Source organism: Mirounga angustirostris, unplaced genomic scaffold (assembly GCF_029215605.1).
Source record: "Mirounga angustirostris isolate CCGP_5_RB_7025 unplaced genomic scaffold, mMirAng1.0.hap1 SCAF_13, whole genome shotgun sequence".
NCBI classification, from domain to species: Eukaryota; Metazoa; Chordata; class Mammalia; order Carnivora; family Phocidae; genus Mirounga; species Mirounga angustirostris.
In genome coordinates, this window is record NW_026991721.1 from 23,728,272 (window position 1) to 23,748,049 (window position 19,778).

General features: G+C 46.6%; 1 protein-coding gene and 1 long non-coding RNA gene across 10 annotated transcripts in view; one reads left to right on the forward strand and one right to left on the reverse strand.

Moving 5' to 3' along the window:
• The window catches only part of TRIM44 (tripartite motif containing 44), a 110,587-nt gene that overhangs the window by 14,367 nt on the left and 76,442 nt on the right, over positions 1 to 19,778 (reverse strand). The window lies entirely within an intron of this gene.
• Positions 7,106 to 18,638, forward strand: LOC135362334 (uncharacterized). The gene is made up of 3 exons (XR_010406895.1): positions 7,106 to 7,210; positions 16,998 to 17,257; positions 18,401 to 18,638. It is a non-coding gene; the product is annotated as an uncharacterized LOC135362334 (long non-coding RNA).

The window sequence follows — 19,778 nt, forward strand, 5'->3', positions numbered from 1 at the left end:
AGCAGCTAACACTGATGTGACACAAGTGCTGGAGGCATCACACTGTCACTTGAAGGGGCTCCAGATTCCTTCCCGAGCCTGCTCCCTTGGTGTTTGGTAAGAGGCCATTTGTTAATAATGGCAGCAAACACCTATAGCTTATTCAGTACTTTCCATGTGCCGACGATTGCGCTCAAAACATTAGAAGCACCGTCTCCCTATCCCATCGGGTCCACAGCAAGTTCTGTCCCCTGCCTGTCCCCTCCACTTCTCCACGGCCGCCACCATCTCTTGCTGGAATGACTGCCACGGGCTTCTGACCGGTCTGGCCTTCCTACTTGTACCCTTACTTCACTACTGTTCCATTTTCAAGCTGCATTCAGAGTAATACTTCTTAAATGTGCAACCGATTATGCCACGGCCCCACTTAAAAATCCTTTAATGGCTTCCTACAGCCTTAGAAGAAAGCCCCATGGCCCCAAATCCCTACATGATTTGGCCTCTGCTTACCTCTCTAACCTATTTCGGGACACCTGCCGGCACACTGGCTTTCTTTCCGCCCCTCAAATAAGTAGAGCTTGTTCCTGCATGAAGGCCTTGGCATTTGCTGTTCTGTTCCAGAAGCTCCTCCCCTCATGCCTTGGAATGACTGGCTGGCTCCTTAACATTCAGGTCTCAGCTTCAATGCCACCTTCTCTGAGGCCTCCCCTGACCAAGCAGTCTCGAGCAGCCACCCCAGCCCCGCACTGTGGGGTCAGGCTGTTGGACTGTCTTTACAGCACTTGTCACTATCTAAAGTTATTCTGAGATGCTAAGGGTCCTTAAGTATTTTGTCCCCTGCTACATCACCAGTACTGGATAATGTGCCTGGCACCAGTGAAAGCTCACCAAATATTTTTTGAATGAATGACTAAGTGAATTATCAAAACAACTCCTTACGGTATTATTGATCTAGAAGCCTTCCAAGCTTTCCCAGGCTAACTGTGGGCAGTTTGCTGGTCTTAGAAATACTGCCCAGGCATCTCGTGGACAGCTTATTTCTAGAGGCTCTATTTCTTTTCTAAATGTCACCGCAATCACCAGGCACATAGACCCACAAGGGGTGGAGGGAGGCACCAGGTATGGATGAAAATGCTGTTATCATAAACAGGATTGCTCTTACAAATGACTAAGCCTTACTGGTAAAGGCTGGGTGTGTCCAAGGAATGCTGTTTCACTGAGGGCAAAGCAGAAGCAAGCTCAGGTCCAGCCCTTCCCAGGCAAGGAAATCTAAAGAACCAATTCATCTGCTGGAGAAAATGTTCTCATCTGGCTTCCTTATAAAACAGCTGCACGTTTGGCAACTTCCAGCCCTCCACAATCCAGCTGTGAGCTGTGCTCAAGGCAGGCTTGGGTTCTAAGACTTTAACCATCCGTCCTTCACCCTAATGGTCTGTGAAGGGAGAATGACACCCAGGCCAAGAAAGAAGTAAAGGGGTGGTTATCACTGTTCCCCTCCCTCCCTAGTAGGAAAGCCAGCTGAGGCGTGGCTGTGCATGTGGGAGAGCAGGGTTAGCTGTCCTTATGGTGGGGACAGTGGGACAAGCACACAACTACGAATCAGAGATGTGCCTTCAAGACCACGGTCCAGCACACATTAGCATATGACCTTCGGTGGGATGCCTCATTCATTCACTCATTCATTCATTATGTGCAATTAGCCAACATAGAGTACGTCATTAGTTTTTGAGGGATGCCTCTTTAAACGAAGGTTTCCACATGTGTAAAATGAAGACAGTGATACATGGAAGGACTCACTAAATGGGTGCTATCATTATTATTCGCTAGGCTCTGAACTCATCACCTTACTAACATTTTCACATTCGGTTTTCATAGTAATAACCCTAACAGAATGAACACTCCATTTTACAGATGAAAAAACACGAGGAGCACAGAAGTGAAGTGACATCCCAAAGTCCCAAAGCTAGGCAGGGCTGGAACGACACCCGCGGCCTGGCCCGTGTTCCTCCCCCTGGGCGGGGATTGGGGGGAGCCCTCGGTGGTGGTGAAGGCCGCGCAGGAGGGCGCTTGTCCCGTCAGCTTGGCTGCATTCCTCACTGCCAGTAGCAGAGGTGGGAACCTCTGCGGATCGCTAAAGATCATCCAAGGCCTTGGCAGACTCGAGCTCCAGCTTGGACGCCAATTACCAGAAAACTTCCTCCCTGCTTTAGGGCATCCCAATAGTCTCTTTAAAAAAAAAAAAAAAAAAAAGGGTATGGCTAGATGTCTTCTGCGTTTACAACTGTGATCTGCCTGGGACATTCCTGTAGCCACCTGGCTGCAATGTAGTGGTTTCCCTCGGATTCTTGCTTTGGTTCCTGTGGGCTCTGGCACACAGTCCCAAGACACCGTCCCGTGGACTCAGGGCAGAAGGTCTCTGGGTCAGATACCAGTTTCAGTTTCAACCCTGTCCTGAGGTGAGAGGCACCCACTTCTCACTCTTTTAATTAGGATGCAGAGAAACTCTTCCAAGGTTTCAGCTGATTCCCCACCCCCACCCCCCGCCCCGCCACTAGAAGATACAAAATAGGAGTTCAGTTGGGATGACGCTCCCTTGTCTGCCTACGGAGAACTGACGATGAAGGTAGTCTGATGGGTCCCTGCTCTGTCCTTGCCGCCTCCCGGGGTTCAGGGATTCACCACCCCTTGGTGTGGTTATATTGTAAATGTCTTTGCCGCTTGAGCTCCTGGGAGGCTGACTCTGCTTCCCATTCACCATTTTACCCCCAGTGTTTAGCACCACGCCTGGCACTTAGGAGGCATTTTGGTGGCTGTCACACAGGATCTCACACAACCTGCACTGGCCTAGGAGAAAGGAGTTAGCAGGTAAAGTGCAAGGTGGGGAAGACTGGCCTTCAAGGCAGTAACTATGACCAGAAGAAAAGCAGACTTTTCTCCTAAGAGCATAAGACCTATTTTCTTGGAAAACGCCTAAAGGAGGTAGTATAATCTGTCAGGATCGTCCACACCGGAGTAACACCAGGATTCCCATCTAGGCCCTTCTGAGCTGGGTGACTTTGGCACAGCTACTGAACCTCTGTACGCTTCAATCTGCTTGTCTGTGACACAGGGTGTCATGCATTCATTCACTATTTCAGTGAACAAATGCTTATTGAGCACCCACAGGATATGAGGCGCTGTCCTGGGCACTGGCATCACGGTAGTGAGCAAGTCTGACAAGGTCCCAATTCTCATGGAGCTTCACTTCTAGTGAAGGAGACATCTAATAAACAGGAAACGGATAATTTCAAATAGAGGAAAGTACTGTGGAGAAGGTAAAGCAGGATGCTGGACAGAGAACGACGGGCGTATGTGTGCTGAAGGGCAACCGAGACGGGAAATACCAGGATATCCCTGCTAGAGTGGACAGGAATACTAAATGAGCTCAAGTGTTTAGCTTGCTTACTACCAAGTAATGGGCACTCTACCAAATTCAACTGTTTTTAGATTGCTCCCCATCCCTAAGCCGACTGCTTCTATTTCGCCTCACGGTGGCTGAGCCCCCACTACATGCCAGGGAGGGGAAGACAGAGGGCACTCAGCTGGAGCTCTCGGACTGGCAAAGAATGCAGCCAGTGCTCTATGAGAAGAGGAAGAGATGGTAAATTCCACCTGTAGAGTCAGCAAAGACTGCCACTCAATGTGGGCAGACGGATTGGAATGTTCCAGGAAGCCCATGGGGCGAGAGGAGGGCATGGCAGGTGGGGGGAGCAGCCTGAACAAAGTCCTGAAGACATGCGCCCGCTCGGCACGTCCAGGGAGCCGTGAGCTGCTCACAGCGGCTGCACACAGAGTGTGAGGGGGCGCCCCAAGAGACAGAGTATCTCCCGAGCAGCTCCCAATACTGCTCTCCAGGGGTCACGCTTGAAGCGTCTCCTAGGAAGATGGGAGGCGTGTGGGCGGGACCGAGCAGGAGATGAGAAGGGCGTCAGGGCTCCATGTGGCGTCTACCGCACTGCCAGCACGCACAGTGGGAACCAGGCCTATGTTTAAAATAGCCCGGGTTCCGTGTGGCATTCCCCGAGGTGGCACACACAGATATCTCAGAGAAGCAAGAAAAGACAAACAGCCAGCGGTGGCTCAGCATAAAGCCTGCGTGGCGGCCAGGCGGGCACCGGGCTGCTCCAGTGCGACTGTGGAGCATCAGTGCAAGTCTGACTCTCAGCTTGGAAGGCTATCCGAGGCACCCATGTATGATGCCGGGGTCTGCAGGGAGCGGACGCACTCCCAAGCACAGCCGAGGGCTCCTTCTTCGCCAAAGTCAGACTCACTTGTCCCAGAGTCTAAGGCCTATGCCGGGGACAGTGAGAGGGCTTGGAACTAGGGAGACAGTGAACTACAAGGAGATTTCTTGTGCCTATCAGTAGCTCAGGCACCCCCACCAGCTCACCTTCTCTGAGTGTAACTACGAAGCAGAGGTTTGTAAAAGGAAACCATTCAGATGGAGGCCTGGTTCCCTATTCATTACCCTGTCCTATCCCTGCCCTTGCAGTGAACACTCTTGTTAGGGGACCCCTCAGGAAATGGAGAAGGTAAGAAAGCTATCCGCACCCTACTCTTGCAAAAGCTCGTGATACAGCCATTAGGTCTGGACTGTAGGAATCTGCCCCTATGGGTGCAGAGAGCCAAGGAGATGAACATCACATCCAATTTACATTCAGCCAATCTTACCAGAGGCTCTCCCTGGATTCCACATCAGTTCTGTCAGATGACAGACAGGCACTAGCCTGGCCAGAAGAGAAGAAGATGACCTAAAACACATGAACACACCAAACAGGAGAGAGCCCAAAACAAAGAGAGAAAAGAGGAAGGGACACTGCAGGTCTCCACCCTTCGCATATCATCACCCAATCTCAAGACTGAACAAAGCCCACTGCTCTGAATCAAAGGGCTGCCCTAGGTACTGGCACATATGACATTGGGTAAAAGGCAGCTGTGGCCTTTGTCATGTTCAAAACATCTCCCCATAAACCACTAAACCTGAAGAACTTATCAAAGCTGTTTCTTTAGTCTGAGGTACTGCACTTCTGGCTGAGCCCCCAGAATGAAAAAATCAGTAGGTATCATAAGACAAGAGTAGGTCATGGGGCTACCATACGCCACTTGAACACAGATGAGTTTCTGGGTGAGCCAGCTGTCCTCTTAGAAGCTAATGGGACAAGGTAGATGGTTAAGTTTTGCTAGGGAAAGAGAAATGCTCATCTTTAAAGGGCCAGGTTTAGGGTCTAAGCAGAGGGTGCTGAAGGAAGCACTAAAGATCATTAAAGACACATTCTGCCTTCCTCCTGGTTTTTTCTGAGGCCAGCTCAGCTGTGACACTCAAATGACATCGTCCCACCACTTCAGACCTGTCCCATCCATTTGCAGGAGAACTTGATTACGGCTCACTTCTCAACACAAATCAGATGTCATAACATTTACTCATGATACCTGAAAAGCAATTGCTCTTCACTGGCCCAATTTCAGGGCTTAGCCAGAGCAAGATAATCCAAATACCCCAAAGGGCACCAGGGGAATGTTCCCCTTAGTATTGAATAAGGCCCAGTCACCCTCCAAAGCTGCGGAGTTGAGAGGTAAATGTCTACATCTAGATGGCTCACTGCTGTCAGACTTTTCACCCTGGCTTTCAGACAGAGAAGAGCAGGAAGGGCACAGAGAAACCAAGGTTTGAATCCAGTCCTCCCACTTATTAACTGGGTCCCCCTGGGCAAAACTTACTCCACTGGGCCTCAGTTTCCTCATCAGTTAAACAGGGTTGATGATTCCAGGTTCTTTATGAAAGTAAAAGCATATGGCACATGGTAAATGCTCCTGAAGTGACTGCTTCTCTCAGGAAATGGTGTGTAAGACAGTGCCTGACACATCAGACTTCCACTCCGCCTTGCTCTGCTCCCTTCCTCCTTCCTGGATTAGATGATGGCTCGGGCTCTCACTTCTGAGTCCCAATCAGAACTCCATCGCATATAGGATAGTACACGAATCAGACGGCCCTTCGACGCCGGCATGAGAAATTAACAAGAAGCGTAGAGATCTTTTGCTTTCCCCACCCACTCACCCACTCGCTATTTAAAACGTTCCACTGCAGTCTTCACTCAGCCCGGCGCCAGAGGGGTGGAGGGAGGGAATGACAGCAAAATAAACATTCCAGCTAACCACTTTGGGGAAAAGATGAGTGAATCCTTTCAGGGGTTGTTTTTAAATTAAAAAACATTTGCTGTGAAACAATAGAGTCACTCCTCTCTACGAACCATTTTTAGGGCCCTTGACTGAAATTCATGCAAGAAAGAAAAAAAAGAAGTTTAAAAAAAGAGGACAATTCTGTAGATGGGAGTTTCAGCAAAGCCTACGGAACTGCTCGCTTTATGCTCAGCTGGAAGGACAAGGTTCTTTTCCTTCCCAAATTGCTTCTCCGATCTCTGGGGTCTCACTTCCCCCAGCTTTACTGAGCTCTAACTGGCATGTACCACAGTGCGAGTTTAAGGTACGCTCTCATAATCCGGCACACGTAGTATAGAGGCTTTAAAATGTCTGCCACAATAAGGTTAACACATCCTTTACCTCACATAATTGCCTCTGGGCTGTTGCTCTTAGGATGTAAGTCTGACTGCTGACAGTGCTTGGAGTGCTGCTGGGACGAAGGGCTCTGGTGGCTAATCCTATACCTCTTCTTGCCCACTGGAGAGAACAGCAAGACCAGGCTTTAGAAATGGGGCTAGATTAACTGTAGGGGCCCAGCAACCAACGTGGGAACGACCAGTCTCTGGAAAAGAAAAGATGCTCACCCACTTAGCTCTTACTCATCTCAACTGGAACGAACGGTCACAACATGGCTGTAAAGGGCGCTCCTGCTGGGGGTTAAAAGCAGACGCGCAAATCAGGCCCACCATAGGAATGAAAAAACTGCCTGGAGGAGGAGGGTAGGACTCCATGAATCTGACATAACTCTGTATCAGAGGCTTTATTTTCTCTTTCATTCCAACTCCTCCTCCCCTCCCCTCCAGTGAAGAACAGTAATGGCATTGAAATCCACAGATAATCCTTAAATCTCGGTGGCAGCTCCAGTTCTAAACTCCTCCCTCACACTGACGGCTTTAAGAGCTGTTAACAAGTCACACAAGGACCTCCCTTGCTCCAGCCTGGAACAGCAGTATCCTCTCCCTTGGCCTACCCAAATCAGACCCGGCCTTCAAAGGTACGTCCTCCACGCACGTTGTGCGGAACCCTCTGGCCTCCAGAGACTATTCCGCATTCACCCCTCAGACTCACAGAGCCTGGTGCGGCCCGTAGGGCCGCGGGGACCTTAGCGGTGTGCCACTGCTCCCAGGGGAGCGGGACACAGGTACAGTCTGGAGGGCCGGTGAGGCCAGCCGAGCCAGAGGCCGCCTCCGTAGGGAACTACGCACTAACGACCGCCATGGATATGCGGCAGGGGCAGAGCTGGCGCGAGGGGCAGAGTGGCAGCCTTAAGCAGTGAGCCGTGTCCACGAACAGGACAATTCATCACAAAGTCCAAGCTTGGTAAGGGCCAGGCAGGCCGGGAAGTGGAGTGCAAGGGGGGCGGGCCTGAGATCAGGATGGAGGCTGTGAACAGTGGTGGGCACCGAAGCCTCTTCGTAAAGTCCTGGCTGTGGGGTTTAGGGCACAGACCGTAAGGTACAAGGGAGCCAGGGGCACATGACTAGGCCGCGAAGCACTTGACGTGAAAGGCATTTCCCTGGCACTGGTCACCGGCTACTCCGCGTGTCTCTTGCGGTGGGATTAACCCTGTAGGATTCTTGGCTTTTCCTCCTCTAGACCAAGAGCTGTTGCTCGAGGGCGTATCTTGTGACTAAACACTTCCAACCCTGCTTAGCAGCTGTGAGTCTATTTGTGAAATGAAGATAGAAGGGATTCGCATTTTGCCTCCATTTCTTGTACCTCAATCACCTTCCCCTTGGTGAGGACAGTCCTATTTAGGTTTTAGTGGGAGGCTGCCTAGGTCCCCAGATGGCAGGCCCCGGAATGAGGGCTGGCTGGCTCTGGTGCATACAGGGTGACCCTAAGGACACCGCATTCCTTCTCTCAGTGGTAACACAAACACTGCGGACGTGTACTCCTAGCAGCCTCTGGTCTTTATCTGTGTTTCTGTTTTGCTTTTTTGGTTGGGGCTAAGAATGTGGGAGTTTGCCCGTACCATAATCCTCTACCAGTCACACTTCCAGGCCCGCAGGACAGAGGTGGCAAAAGGCATGAGGGGATGTGTGGAGCCCCTCCTCTGGTGGCCCGCCAGCCGATCGGGGGCCCATCGCCTCACTTTGCGGGCGCAGAGCCTGCCTCCCCCCTCCAGGCCCCACTGCTTTCCCAGAAGCCAGCCACAAGTTCACATCAAGCAACAAGCGGCAATTACAAACTAATGCCTGCTGGGAATATCTTTCTAGTGTCAAGCAGCCATCAAAAGCACTTAAGGAAATCATAAAAGGGAGGTGAGAGAATTCTTGGGGAAGAGCTATAGGATAGGGAGGGCAGAAGGGAAGGCATCGGCCCACCTCCGACCTTGGAGGGAAAAACAGGCCATAAAAAGCAGAACTGGTTCTAAAGAATGAACCTGCCTTTGGGGAAACTGCAGAACACTGCATCGTTCAACCCTGCTCCTGCTGGAGCCAAAACACTTCAGGGTGACTAGGAAACCTTTTGTTAACACAGAGTAAAATGACATTTTAAGCACTATGTATCTTTTTAAAAAATCATCTAGTGAGCATGCATCATATTTGGTAGTTATATACAATCTCTCATCCCACGTGGACTGCATCTCTGTGAAGAAGGCATTATGCCTCCCCGTTTTACAGATGTGGAAACTGAGGCTCAGAAAGGTCAGTGACCTGTTCACGTTTGGAGCCCAGGTTTGTCCCACGGCAAAGCCACTGTTCTTCCCACCAAAGACAATGCTGGGCTGGGCTGGGCCCCTTGCCGAGTGTGCATGGTGCTGAGCCGCCTGCCGGCAGCTCTTACCACAGGGTGCATCAGGCACTAGCGTGGCTGGTGTGGGGAGCCCCGTGGCCTTTCCTGTGCACTTGCTTAAAGGAGGAGGGAACTCATCTCTCTTAAGTGGGCTAGCGGAGTCTCTTCGAGGGACTCTTTCTTCAGTCTTCTAGTTGTCAACGACCATGTGAAAGAGAAGGACTGGGCTCTGAAATAAGTAGCTACTGTCACGTTGGGAACGTCACTTTCCTCTCTACGTTTTAAATCCTCATGTAAAATGGGTCCAATAAACCCTATGTGAACACTAAATAAGATACCTTATTAGAGTCCTTAGTTATAGCTGGCACAGGTCAACATAAATGATAGCTATTAAGAGTAATTTCTGCTTTATTTCAGATAAATGGTTTCAAAAACCACACAGATTTGGCATCAACCTGTTCTCATTCAGTTGGTGCCATTTACTGTTGAGGAAAAACGTAAAGCCCTTGCATTTGTTTCATGGCTAAGGACAACTATAACAGAATGGCCGTGGAAGCGCAGACAACTTGATTCAGGAAAGAGCAAGCCATATTCTCCCTGGGCCTGGTCCTCTCCCTTGCTGCTCAATCAACTCAGAGTAGACTCTAAGCACAGCTATTTAGAGACCAGAAACTTATATACGCATATAGCAGGAACCCTGAACATTTTAGGAGGCAAAAGACATGTGTAGGATGAATTAATGCAAATGGCTTTGCCTCTGGTTCTATAGTCCCCTGAAGGCACGTTTGCTAGAGGTACCCTCTTCAGATGGGCGGCTCCTCGGGAGAGCAGTGCAGCCTGGCTCCCTGCACTTCACCGAGCAGGTAGCAGCTACTGGAAGGAGCACCGGGCAGATACTTTGTTCTCACCCTGGTTCCCCACTCTAACCCCAACAGTGGCGTGGAGACCCAGAGGTTCTTGGGTTTCAGTCTCCTACACTTCTGACTCAAAACGGCTCTGGTGGTAAACTGCATCTTCTTCTGTGATCTGTCCATGGAAACCTAAAGCCACCGCTGTAGGACACGGCTTCTAGCTGCACCCTCGTTTCTGCACTCCTTTCAGAGACTAACCCTGCCCCTGGGCAAAAGTAAAATGTGCTTCACATTGCTGCCCCTGAGCAAATGGTGAACAATGACACAGACTGCCCAGACGTGCAGAGCTCCGAAAGTGTTTGCCTCTTGCTGTTCCCTTTTAGAGGCTGCAGCGGGCATTACTGGCATTTGAGTTTGCAATAATGGAGAATATGGGACACAGAAATTCAACTCAGAACCAGATCCATTTGTGTTTTAAACACAACATTCCTACAGAATCTCCTATAAAACAGTAGACTTTTCAGTATAGGACAAGTATTAGTAGATTACTGGCATCAAGGAAGCAAAGAACAATAACTTCTTTAAGGTTATTGCATTGGTCTTATCTGGGCTTAGATTTCTAGGTAGATTTGGAAAAACGAGTTCTTTCAAGTCTGTCTTTTGGGTATTGACAGAAGAGCCAGGTGATGCACTGTGCAAAAGTTAAGGCTGCAGAGACCCAGAGGGGAAAGCATTCCCTATGAAACAGAAAAGGACAAATATTGAAATTCCAGTCTAGATTCTGATAGATTTTTTAGCAATAAAAACCTGGTGCGATTTAAGATCACTTAGATATAAAGAAAAATTCTGCTCTCCCCCAAGCCAAATTTTAGAAAGGGTCTTGCCCTTTTCTGTTAAAAGAAAAACATTTCCAGACCCCTTCATCTATGTGTATATCGCATATCTGTGTGTATACTAAGTCAGTAGTCCTAAACTGAGTAGACAATTTTTACCAAGGGGCAACTCCTGATATTTAAAAGATTTAGCTGGAATAGGTGATATAAAAATGTAGGATTTTATAGACATTTAGGCTATTCTTCTATTCTGTAAACCACCGTGTTACCTCCTTTTTAGCTTAGTTATAAGTGAAGATTCCTAAGAATGGGTCTCACAGATTATCTTCCAGGTACCCTTTCACCACCGCAATCCTGAGCCTTGGAAATGTTTGGCATAGATGTATCTAAAAAGATACCACCGTAAGTATCCCCGACAGACAGACAGGCTCAAGGTCTAGAGACTTATGGCCCACATATTGTTTCAAACATAGGGAAAACCATTTCTTGGATAGCTGAGTACCTCAGCCTCTCTCCACAAAGGAGCCACATTCTACCACAATCTGGCATTTCAAATTCTATGCCTATGATCACCCCTCTACTTCACAGACAGACTCTCAACGTAAAGATCAGTTCATGCAACTAGCCCCAAACCAAGCGCCGTATGTTCCCCAGGGGCCCTGTGTCACTATTCACCCTCAACGTCAAAAAGGCAGTGACAGTGTGTGGCTGACTGATGGGGTGATTTTGGTGGCACCAAGCATAATAGCAACCTTGCCGGCTGTGCACATGAAGGCAAGATCATCTTGGGATACCCCAGAACCTGGATCCCTCAATCAGCTAAGCTTTCCATCTTCCCTTTCTAACAAAATCGGACTATAATTTGTGCCCCTTCAGCTGGCCCAAACACACATTCATAAAGAAACCTGCTTGCACAGGTTTGCTGACATGCACGGCGAATTACCTCCAGTGTGTCCTTCCAGGAAAGGGCCAGACTCATTTCAGGCACACAATTCATTCTGACCAAAACATTCTATCTGCTGCATGAATGCAAAAACCTATGCATACACACAGGGTGTCCCTCATTTCCTCTGGAGTAATGGGAGCCTGGGCAATACTTTAGGTATTCATTTTCCAACATAAATTAGAATGGAGCATCAAAAACACCAGTGACATCTGCACGGATACAAAATGTACTCATTATGGTCGGTGCTATTACAATGAAAGGAAATGCATTCATAATGGCAGGACATTTTAAATAATGTGTTGCTGGATTCTCTGTTCATAAAAGCAATAATGAAGAAACAGGAGTGGGTCAAATAAATTAACATGAGTAACAGGGGCATGGGGAGGCTTCAAGGGCTCTGGGCCATTAGAGTGAGATGGCACACTTACTGGATCCACAGGGAGACAGTTACGAGAGTTTAAAGGTAGAATAGGCAAGAAGAGCATCTGGCTGGCATTCTGGAGAACTGACATTGGAGTCCCGGCTCTGCGCTACCCTAGCTTTGTGATCCCATGCGAGTTAGGCCGACATCTTCCTACACCTCAGATTGCTCACCTATCAATTAAGGAGAGCCTCCCTCTCAGGACTGCAAGAGGAGGAAGTAAGAGAACAATGCAAAGTGCTTAGCATAGTCTGGGTTGTACTAAGCACACAATCAACATTAGCTTTCATTTTTTGTGTTATTATTGCTACATAAAGGTACAGCTCTGTGATTGCAGGATCTCAGTTTCTTCTTCTCTAAAGTGGAGCCATAACACCTGCTCTTCCTACTTATAAGCTTATCATGAGGAGCAAGTAAAATGAAATGTGTGTGGCAGATACTACTGTTGGGTTGATTTAGTGACTGCTAACTTGCTTCCCTTGCTGGTTTCTACTCTGGAGGGTAGAAGGGTTAAGTATCTGCACACAAAGCCTCTACTGCAGTGCGGGGTAGGGGGCATGTGCCTGGTCCAAGCCCATGACATGGAAGGATAAGTCTTCTGGTTTGGGTGGGGGTGCTCCTTGGGGATATGTTTACTTTTCTGATTAATAGATATGGCCCTTTTTCTGACCCCTGTTTCATGCTTGAACACAGATACGATACTCAAAGCTGCAGCCCCTTTTCAATCATAAGGCAACAAGCCCAGGGAGTCTCAGAGACACGTGGCAGTATTGACATCATTAGGCACTGAACCAAAGCCAGCAGTCACCTCCCTCCAAACTTAATAGGTGAAACAAATAAACCTCTGTTTGCTTAAGCTACTGATACCAGAGTTTTCCTCAAAGCTGAACACAATTCTGATACAATGCATAAAAGTACTCTGGAGAATTAAAAGCCTTTCATATAAATATACGATCACTCCTCTGCCAAGAATTTCATTCCCTTGGACGCATCTGGCCAATTTATATATGTCCTTTAAACTTAGATTTAATAAGATCTCCTCTAGGAAGCTTTCCAAAACCCTATCCCTAGCCCCACTGTGTGGACTTCTCAAAACACTCCATAAACACCTCTATTGGTACATGTTACACTGCTTTGTAATGATCCATTTACTTGTCTCTTTGTTCTCCAGATGGTTAAAATGTCTCAACAGCAAGGATTCTTATTTTAGTCATTTAAAAAATTTCCTAGCACTTTGCATTATACCTGGCACACAGTGGATATCTCATTAAGGGTTTGTTGCAATACTGAATAAGCCAATGAAAGAGTGACCTGAAAGGCACGGAGTAAATGATAGCCTGTCTAGCCCTATTACCCATTCATATTTCTGAAACATGGTAAAGAGCTTTCTAACTCCTATTACTAAGTTCAGGGTGTCTAGGTTAGGGAAGTATTGGTCTAGGCAGTGGTTTTTACTGTTTTAAAAGTTATTCCACTCGAACCTTGTTTGAGTTCATGGTACTCCCCCTATTTCTACTCCCTAAATTATTTTAGGCTGTGTATTTAGTCCCTACTTTTCTACAAAAAATATATATATAATTTTATTTCCCTCTTTGTTGTTTTAGAATTTCCCCCTTGTGATAACCAAAAACATCCTGGGAATAATCTCATTTGGCACCAAAACAAATGTTCACATCATCCAGCGGCTCCCTTCCTAGGTATCTAAGTTCTGTGTGACTGGGGCTTCTAGAGGCTTCCCGCTGATCCTGCCATATCTGGATCCTTACCAGCCTCGAATGCAGTGCTCCACTGCCCAGGCAGAGCCTAGGGTATGTGGTTCTCTCCCAGGAAACAGATGTAAACCCTGTGTCCACCTTTTTCCTATAAAGCCAACTTAGGCCGTGACTTGTATAGATCACAGCTTTCTTAAAGTAAGATTACTAGCCCCATTGCCAAAATACCCAGAAAAATAATAGTATCAAACAATAAAATATCATCATTCAGATTATATATCAGAAACACTGCTCTGTTAAGCACATTAAAAAATGTCTAAGAGGTGAGGTGGTCTTCACCAGAGGCCAGACTCTAGTCTGAACTTCCTGTTCCCTTTGCCTGCAATGCTCCCCGTGTGCACTGTTGCTTGACTAGGTCCTTTGTTCAGTCAGGTTTCAGCTCCGAAGTGGCCTCCTCAGCTCTTCTTTGAACACCTTGTCTACAGTAGTTTCTTCTCTCCGGTCCCTTTTAATCAAATCATTTTATTTCATTTCCTAACAATGATATCTGAGATTATTTTGTGTATTTAGTGGTTTACTAGTGCTTTTGTTTCTTTTTTTGTTTTTGTTTTTTGGTCTATCTCTTTCCACTGGAGTTAAATTCTACCTGAGAAAGGACCTCATCTCTGTCTTGTTCACCCTGTATCCTCAGCAACAGGGGCTGTGCTGGGCATAATATGGATGCTTAAAAAACATGTGCTGAATAGAAGTAAGAAGAAAATGAGCAGCTTAGTAAATCTACTTTGCTGGCCTTTATTTGAGCTTCCTTTTGGGAGTGGGAATGAGGATGGGTTTGGTGGCCACAATGAATACTTTGAGATGGTGAGGTTGGCTCTGAGAGGCTCTGTGTGGTTATGGAAAGAACCACTGTCCTGTCCTGCCACTTACAAGATGTACGAGAATTGGAACATGTCCCTTAATCTCTCTGAGCTTCAGTTTTGTCATCTGTATAGTAAAGTGTTTCAGAGGATCAGTATAACAATTAAATGAGACAGTGATAGCACAGTAAGTAAGTCCGTTCCCCTCAGCCTGTCCTTTCAGGCTGTAAAAAAGAGGAAGCAGTCCAGTAGCTCTGGGAAAGTGGTCTGATGCTTTTTCCCATTTGGGCAGTCACCTTAGCAACCATGATGATTGTTCACAGAGATAACGTCTACCTGCTGTTTCAGGGAGTCTTAGCCTACTGGCCAATTTTGAAGTCCTGAGTACATTTTCAAAACACTAAGCACAGGTCTACTTTGCAAGATTAGTAGAGATTTATTCCTCTCTTCTCAACTTTGTATCAACTTATATTAAACCGAGGGTTGATGTTATTCCACAGAGGTAAGCTTATAAATCCGCTTTAAAAAACTCTGGGTGCTGAGCCACAACATGTGCTTCCTCTAGGCTCATTAAAACCAGAACATTCAAAGCCATCAAAAATCTGTGTTCTCCAGGCCTGCCACAGACACTTTTGGTGACATCATCCTTGACAGCTATTTGCCTATTTAAACACAGTCAATTCTTCACACTGAATTTATTCCGCCCACTCATCTGTTAATTCAACAGGCATTAATTGAGTGCCAACTGCATGTCTAGCCCTAGTAATCAGAATCAGCACACACTGGCAGTTACCAAATGTTAAGCACCATGCCTAACCCCTTAAGAGCATCAGGTCATTCAATCTGCATTTCACCCCACAGGCATCAAGATTATCCCCATTTAATAGGCCAGAAAACTAAAGCTGGAGAGTTTACATAAATTGCTTAAGTGGGCAATAAAGGGTGGGGGTCAGTGCTCCGACCTATCTTTCTGACATCAAACCCCACCCTGTTAATCACAATACTCCAGTTAAGTAGGCCTTGAACATGCATTTGGTACTTATCAAGGTGACAGCCGCTTTCCTGAATTAAAAAGAAACAAGGCTGGGCTATGATCTTCCTCAGGGTAGGATTTCCATCTTACTCTTCTTTGCATTCCCAACCCCCCAAACTATGCCAACAGTGCTTGCTGAACTGATGATGAGCATGTGGCTCCTGTTCTCAAAGATATAGTACAGCCAAATAGACAAGGTGGTATGAAAGACCTTAAAATAACAACATAAGAAGACCAAGACACAAAACTGTACAGGGTACAAAAGATGTGAGTGATTACAACCAGGGAATGGGTTTAACTTTAAAACCAAGCAACAAGGGGCACCTGGGTGGCTCAGTTGTTAAGCGCCTGCCTTCGGCTCAGGTCATGGTCCCAGGGTCCTGGGATTGAGCCCCGCATCGGGCTCCCTGCTCGGCAGGAAGCCTGCTTCTCCCTCTCCCACTCCCCCTGCTTGTGTTCCCTCTCTCGCTGTGTCTCTCTCTGTCAAGTAAATAAATCTTTAAAAAAAATAAAAAAATAAAACCAAGCAACAAAATGAGGAGACTGGACTAGCCCAGACATCACAGATGCTTCTAGGGATCTGGCAGGTAATGTGAACAAATGAATAAACTGGGCCAGGTGAAGACTGGTAAACTGGAAAGAGCATGCCCTATCTAAGGGGCCGGCTAGCCAATGTCATGGGAAAATATGGATCTAATATTGTCAGAATGTTTGAATTTTCAAAAGAAGCTAAAAATATCTATTTTTTCATGTGGAATTGTCCAATTTTTAAATGCTCGTAACTCATAAATTAAAAAAATACTTTATGAGCCAAACAAAACACTTCCTTAGGCTAGATTTGGCTGATGACCCATCAGTTTACAGTCTTTGGATCAGACTATATTTCACAATTTTTTAACCACTAATGACCCCTATATGCCCTCCAGGAGCTTCAGAATTAGAAAATCTGGTCTAACAAATAGCATTTTTGAATATTTAATTAGTTTTCTTGTATGAATTAAATAATCAATAACTGACAAATTAGGTCAGAAGGAGGGGAAACAGCTAACATAACTATGCCCTGTTATAGTTAAATGGAAGATTTCCCATTACAATTTCTGAAATACTGAAAACAGTCCACAGACTTTTATTTCTAGCTTCATAGATCCTCTTGGGATTTGGGAGCCCCCATTAGAAATCATTGGACTAAACTGAGCTCTAAGATCTGGTGGCAGTGACGCATAGTGGAAAAATGTGGGAATCTGATTCAGGCAGAACTGGATTGAATCCTAGCTCTTGAACTTACTAGTTGAATGACCTTCAACAAATTATTGTTTTTTTTACTTGTTTGCAAAATGGAAATAATTTGTGATCCATGTTTCTTCCTCACCATCACCATCTAATTAAAAGAAGCACCCCAGGTAACAGCCCATGTAACACCATTATAATGATTAAAACATTACCACCTCCAAAATGAACAAAAGGCCCTCTATCATGACCCGGAGCCATGACGATATATGCACACTGATGGAGGCGCATGCACCTAGTACCTTTCATTACACCTTTCATCCAAGGAACTCCAAGTGCTTGATGACAGCCCTGAGACGTAAAGGTGGAGAGCCAGAAACTTGGTGTTTACGGATCTTGCCTGAAGCCATGGCCTGCCTTAGGTAAGCAGATGCCAGAGGGTCTATTCCTTAGCACCTCATGTTAAATGCCAAACAAAAAACCTGTATCTTTGTTACTGTCTCTAACATAATTTATTAATAACTGACTTCATCTGTACAGTGCTCTACTATTCACAAAATTATCATTTGCTCCTCGCAAAGCACTCAGGGAGGCCGGTGAGGAACAAGTCAAGCCCATTCTGTGAATCAAGGAACATGTTCTAAGAAGTTGGAACTGTTCATAGTCACCCAATTAGCAAGACATGGAAGTAGCTCCTGAGATTTCAAATTGTTTTTCTCATACACCCTGGCCTGTAAGAGGTCACAGCAAATGAAAACAGTGTGCTATTAGGAGCCACATGAGTGATCACTATTCTGTTTTTCTGTGAAATGTTAGCTGAATAAGAAATGGAATGGAATTTGTCTGCGATGGGACACTAGATGTAGGCACTTAGGGGTACTCTCTTGTCTAATTATCAAAAACTGTGTTAAGAAAGACTAAATTATCATCTTAGATTATGTACTAGTTTGCCTCTAGGGTAGCATAGCAGAATTTCATTCAATTTTGCTTACCTTTCCCAATTTACTCTGCTGGGCCCTGCCCCCTCCTTGGGGAGGAGAAGCCTGCAAACCACAGGTCTCTTCCTCCACCCCCACATACCCTTTGTTACTGGAGCTGTCTGCGTGAGGTATGACCACCTAACTCAAGGGCAGCTAATTACTAGACGTGAATTAGCTGGGTTTTCTCTTGAGACTGTGATGAGGCAATTTTGAATCCTGCCTCAGAAAACCGCTGTACAGCTGGATCCGAAGCAGTGCCAGGGCGAGCAGGAATTATAAGGGAAGATGAGGGACAGGAGTAAACACAAGGGGCTGCTCTGTCATGGGGAAAGAGAAGCAGGAAGGACAGACAAAAATGGAGCCTGAGAGTCTTAACCAGTTTCCATCCTGTCTCCACCAGGCACAGGAACACTTCCTTGAATGGGGTTCTGTGAAATGCCCTTTCCATGCCCCACTGTGGATCTGAACTAGTCTGGGTGGGTTTCTGCTCCTTACCAGCAGTCTCTAATAAGAAGCCGCAGTTAGAACACAGAACAGCTGAAGACTAGGAGGCTGTTAAAAAGAAACTAAATCTCTTTCTTTTAGGGGCGCCTGGGTGGCTCAGTCGTTAAGCGTCTGCCTTCGGCTCAGGTCATGATCCCAGGGTCCCGGGATCGAGCCCTGCATCGAGCTCCCTGTTCCACGGGAAGCCTGCTTCTCCCTCTCCCACTCCCCCTGCTTGTGTTCCCTCTCTCGCTGTGTCTCTCTCTGTCAAATAAATAAAATCTTAAAAAAAAAAAAAAATCTCTTTCTTTTAGATTGTAGAGAGGGAGAGAATGAATGAATGAACGAACGAACGAATGAACAAATGAAATTCCAAGTTGAACAGGCCCCCAAATATGGCCTCAATATATGCCAAATTTATTTCTATTACGTTCATGCTCTTTTAGAACCAGAAGAATGAAATGAATGGTGGCAAAGCTCTCTTCTTACAGAATAAAGCACAATGCCGACCAAGGACATAACTAGTCATATAGCATACGGTTTCCCCTGGTGAACGAACCGTAGCTCCAAATCCCCTTGTAATGAACAGAGTTTACTATTCTGAGTCCATTCTCCACCCTTCCCCAATCCACTTCCAGCTGTAAAGCTCTGAGCAGGCTGCTGGTTTGAATGGGTCACCATCTGTGACATCTTCCCAGTTTGGTTCTCATACTGGTACAGTGTAATTCTCTGCTCACGAGTTCCAGTTCTCAACTGGCCTGTAAGTGCCTTGAGAGCAGGTCCGTGGCTCGTCCTTTATTCCTACTGCGCCTCGCAGCCTGTCTGGCACACGTGCGGGTGGAGTAAGCCAAGGCCCACTAGCTGTGTCTCCTGAGGATTCCTGGAGACAGTGATCAAGACTGAAACTTTTTCTGTAACAAATCAACTGAGGTCACAACGATGCACACAAATTGGTTTAACCATTTCAATTGAGTGAGCCTGTAACTTTAAAAAAGCCTATAGTTAAAAACAAAGACAACGTGCCATTATCACGTCAGGATTTAAGTATCTGCCAGTTAAAAGGTATATTTCAAAACACTGCCTGGTGTTGGAGATAGGAAAGAGGTTAGAAACCTCAAACTCATTAGGTACAACTCTCATCTTTGGTGAGCTTAGACTGCACAATAACGTCAATACTGAAAAGTCAAAGTAGTCATTTAACTGAAACGACCACACGAGAAAAGCACCACATTCAGCATTCCGGCTGAAGTGGTTAAAATGCCAGACCCAGAGCTGCACTACGTTTCCTAGAAACACAGCTTCCAGGTCAAGCAGACACTGGCTGACGGAAACTTAGCTTTGTAAATAAACTACTTCCTCTGATGCACAGTGAAGAACAGTCTCCTCTTTCACGGCTGCACTTTCCCCCTGGAAAAGCTGAGGATGGGGGCTAGAAAGCCATGAACTGTGATGTGACGTCAGAAGTGTTCTGTTGAAGGTC